Here is a 5,295-nt window from a genome sequence, read left to right as displayed (position 1 = left end):
CTTGGTGTACTAATTAACTAACTAGTCAGATGTCCTAAACACCCTTCTAGAAGAGTCCCATTGCCCTCTGCTCTTAGCATTGTCATCTTTGCCAAATGCCCTTTCACAGTAAGTTCTATGTGATTAAAAAAATGTATTTGCAAACAATTTATCACACCAAAACTACCAAGTCTATTAGCAGAATAAATTGTTCAGTGTCCAAACAATTAAAAAATAAATAAAATATTCATCAAAGCCTCTGCAAATAAAAACAATGGATCAATGCAGACTAGGTAGGTTTTGTCTAGACATACAATTACAATCTGTAAGCTTGGATGATTTGAAAAGGCTTGGTTATGAAGTTATGAAAAGGCTTCTCTGAAAATAAACTGTCATTATTTACCAAATTTTTAAATACACTGACAGTGAATTCAAAATGCTTAATTTTGAAATCAAAAAGTAGATATCTGGAATATTGCATCTCCTTGCTTTGAGAACATTCCTACAGTTAAGGATTTGAAATGGTATTAGAAATGAAGAAAATTTTACAAAATAAAGTTTTAAATAAAGCTTTCTGTTGGTCAGCATGGCAAATTCACACAAGCAACTTGAACATCAGCCAAATTTGCACGGGGATCTCGCACAAAACTCCCTATTGAAATGAATGGAATTTGCCTGTGAAACTTTGCAGAGCAACAGTAAATGTGACCGCACATTAAGACACTTCTAATGAGCCTTAAGCCCAATGTACACTTCGGTTTTTATGCATTCAACCGGGTTATGCATACAGATATCATCAGCATTATCCACATTAATTGCACACGCACAGACAGATTTTTCTAAACTTGGAAACTAGAAAAACTAGCACAGACGGCAACAGCAAAAATAAAGTTTTAAAGAACCCAGAGTAAAAAAGACGAGAAGAGAGACGTGAGTGAGGATTTGTGAAGAGATCCAAGAGATTCCAAGTAAAGTCCAGAGGAATAATTCATGGGATATTGTTCAATAAATTGGTGATCGTGACTGCAGCGTCTGTTGTGTTTCACACAGCGAGAACAGAATCAAAAGAAAAGAGTCTGCAACAGTGCTTAAAGGCAGGGTATGTGATTTTTCAAAAACACTTTAGAAAACTGATTCGGACCGAATAGCAAAACAAACTTGTAGCCAATCAGCAATAAGGGGCGTGTCTACTCGTGATGTGGAGGAGAGAGCTTTCAGTGCATGGGACGGACATTAGCCGAGCCGAGCGACAGAAAGATAGAGATGGCGGATAAAAAACAAAAGAGGAAAACGTCTGCGGAACGATAAGGCAAGAAGTAGGACCCGTGTAAATATCGGATCAGCTTTCCAGCGCTGGAGAGAACTCAAGGAGCGGAGGCCTGCGATCGGACGCCGAGGTTGCTTTGTTTCTTCTCAATAGGTGAGTAACACCGTGTCTACAACAGCTAAAGTCTGCCTACACTGGACGCGATCAAACGACCGTTGAAAACCATTTGAAATTTGTGTCAGCATGTCATAAATAGAACCAGGCAGCAGTTTTCTGTCGGGGATTTGTTGCAGGTGTAGGTGTCGCTCACGTCCGTAAACACGGTGTAACATTGGTTTGGTTTTGCACAAAACTAATCGTTGCCTGGGTTGCGTACGTATATGTGGGGCGGAGCTATCAAAATAGGGGCAAGACCCTTTTGGGGTAGGGGCGTGTTTGTTTTGGTGATTTCAAATATCAACATTGGCTACCAGAAATCACTTACTCTGCCTTTAATATGACTAAAGGAGCTCTGGTCACAGATTAGAAGTTATTGTGATATCTACATTAAAGACACCAAGCGTTACAATATATTACAGATACAACTAAAACTTGCAACCCGGTCCGTCAAATCAATAACAATTATTTGTGAATTTGTATTCACATTTACACCTTTGTCGAATATGGTCAGAATCCACTTCTCAATGTGGCTTCAGTGATCCGAAATGATCTTGGATGCATTTGCAATTGGCTTTTAGTGTGGTCAAGTGCTGCATGATTTGCTCACCAAAATGCAGGTGTAAATGGGCCCCAGGTTACAAGTTTCCAGTAGCAGTTATTCAACAGCTGCTAGCATTTTTCTGCTCTCTGGGTAGCTTTGATAAGTGTGAAATTATGAAATTCTGATGTCGGAGTATGTATCAGACACATTTTATTTTGCCATATGCGAGTGGAGCTCCTGAGCTTTTGGTCCACGCTAGAATGATGTAACGTTTCCTCTGTGTAGGCCATGTTGGCCTTATTAGCTTGTATCCTAAAGTCATCCTGCCTTAGCAGATATTTTAGAGCAAAAATTTGTCTTGGCTCCTGATGACTGGTAGAACTGAACCATTACAAACCGGACAGAAACAAACTACAAAACATGCTACTTCACATCTTTGTTCGCACCTCAGGTCAGGTCATCTTTACTGTATTAAAGACTCTTTCAAACTTGCTTTGAGGAGAGAGCAAAGCTCAGGGCAGTGACCTTGTCTTGTCTATGAAATTCTTCCTGAGTAGAACGTAACCGAGAACAAAGGGCCTGTACTTGCCAATTCTGCGATAAATTAGGCATTTATTGGCTTTGAAGTGGAGGAGAGGCAACTATTACAATAAAATCAAGACCTTTGTTTTCCTTTTGTGATATTCCTGGCCTTTCCTTGCCTCAGGGCTTCAGTGTTTGTTCAGTATCCAGGATACTATTCAGCATCTATGGATTTAGTTAAGGGAAACAGAGACTGGCTGTAGTGCCGGAGCGCAGCTGCGTTAATACAATGAAAACCCATATTCCTCTTTGAAGGAAGGAAAAACAACAAGTACCTAGCAAAGGCCTCCTGGAGCAATAATGAGCACTCTTGAGTGGCACAACGGATTTGCTTAAGACTGGACAGAGCTACTTAAGCCTCCAAATCTATTGTTTGAGGGGTTGAAAAAGTGTCAACGGGATACTAAAGGTACACCGCATAATGATTAGTTTATTTGATGGTTTTAGACTCAAAGGTCCATATTGGTCTTCATGAGTTTCTTGAGAAGTTCATAAATAAATCTGCAAGTGATGCCATCGGCGGCTTCTGTCGAACAGCTGTTTTGCTGCATCACAGATACATCTGAAAACCATCTGCTCATCTCCAAACAAGTCAAGTGACATGTTTAAAGACCAGAGACATTCAGATGTGACTCACATCACCCACAATGGCTCTCAAACAATCTGGGATCGGATCCAAATATATTGAAATATCATTTCTGTTGACTGCGATCCAACTCTCCACAATTTTTCTGGTAGAAAAGCATGTAACATTCATTCAAGAGAGTCATATGGGTTTGGATCGACATGAGGGAGAGTAAATGAGATTAATTGAGAGAACTAATGAGTACATAATGACAATTTTCATTTTTGGGTGAACTATGGACAGAATATATAGGACTTATATTTTGGTTTAGGATATAAGGAGGTTCCATTGGGTCTAAAGGTGTGGGGGCCTCAATGTAGGCCACATTTTGCGGGCAAATTTTTTTCCATTTTTTCATTGTCAGTAGTGTAGTGATGTATGAAGCACTGCTCACAAAGAAGTCACTTTCAAACCAAGCAGCTTTCTGTTGGTCAGCATGGCAAATTCACACTACCCACTTGAACATCAGCCAAATTTGCATGGGGATCTCGCACAAAACTCCCTAATGAAATGAATGGAATTTGCCTGTGAAACTTCACAGAGCAGCAGTAAATGTGACCGAACATTAAGACACCTCTAATGAGCCTTAAATTGATCTGAAAAGAGCTGTTTTTGACAGGGTAAAAAAGGTGTTTTTTACACTACCATTGAGAAATTTTAACCAAACTATGTTACAGACTTTTCATTAAGACCCTAAAGAATGATATCAACTTGTGGAAAATGGGCATCCTATGACCCCTTTAAAGGCATAGTTCACCGAAAAATGAAAATAACCCCATGATTTACTCACCTTCAAGCCATCCTAGGTGTAAATGACTTTCTTCTTTCAGATGAATAAAATCTGAGTTATATTAAAAAATGTCCTGGCCTTCCAAGCTTTATAATGGCAGTAAATGGTGGTTAAGATTTTGAAGCCCAAAAAAGTGCAACCATCCATCATAAAAGTGCTCCACACAGCTTCGGGGGGTTAATAAAGGCCTTCTGAACGAATCGATGCATTTGTGTAAGAAAAATAAAAACTTTATAAACTGTAATCTATAGCTTCTGTATGTGCGTTCACGAGAGAGTGGCGTTCCAGTGGATGATGTAGGACGTAGGCATAGCGTAACGCACCATTTTAAGACTAATAAAATGTAGAGTATAGCTAAAACAATTCACTTCTTCACATGGCTTTCCTTTGCTGTAAACAAAACTTGATTGTCACGAGACTAGCATATTCTCACCGGAGCTTATGCCCATGTCCTACACTGGAACACCACTCTCTCGTGAACATGAATACAACAGGTAGCGGAAGATAGATATTAAGGTGTATAAAGTTTTAAATATGGATATTTTTCTTACACAAACGCATTGCTTTGCTTCAGAAGGCCTTTATTAACCCTCTGAAGCCGTGGAGTACTTTTATGATGGTTGGTTGCACTTTTTTGAACTACAAAATCTCGGCCCCCATTCACTGCCATTATAAAGCTTGGAAGAGCCAAGACATTTTTTAATATAACTCTGACTGTATTCGTCTGAAAGATGAAAGTCATGTACACCTAGAATGGCTTGAGGGGTAATTCTCATTTTTGAGTGAACTATCTCTTTAAGCCCAAAGTACACTTTGGTTTTTAAGCATACAGTGCACGTAACATAAATGTCATCAGCATTATCCACATTCACTGTACATGCACAGCCAGACTTTTCTAAATGTGGAAACAAGAAAAACTAGCAGAGACAGCAACAATAGACATCCATGTTGACGAGTCCTTGCATGAGGGGGTTAAGATGATCATGCAACTCTTCTTTTACAAGGACATTTTTATCGCTCATAACAACTGCAGAGAAATAGTGCAGGCAGTGGACTAGGAAAGTTCTAGTGTGCTTGTGTCAAGAGTCTCTGTGTTCGTGTATGCTATCAAATGAAGTATACTTTGAAAGGCTATGCGTTTGACTGTACACTAGGGCTGTACAATAATTCAATATCAATATGTATCGCGATATAATTTTTTTCAATAACGGTGATATGATTTTTAAACACATTTCCAATATTTCGATATACATTACCAATTTACCAGTGGTTCCCATACATTGATTTATTTGTGGCGTTTGACTTCGTTGAATAAACATGAGCACTGCACGTTTCAAAATCAAAACACGTCG

This window comes from Sinocyclocheilus rhinocerous, unplaced genomic scaffold, assembly GCF_001515625.1.
Source record: "Sinocyclocheilus rhinocerous isolate Xijiao unplaced genomic scaffold, SAMN03320098_v1.1 scaffold1595, whole genome shotgun sequence".
NCBI classification, from domain to species: Eukaryota; Metazoa; Chordata; class Actinopteri; order Cypriniformes; family Cyprinidae; genus Sinocyclocheilus; species Sinocyclocheilus rhinocerous.
The sequence above is the reverse complement of the archived record's forward strand: the minus strand, read 5'-3'. Positions refer to the sequence as shown.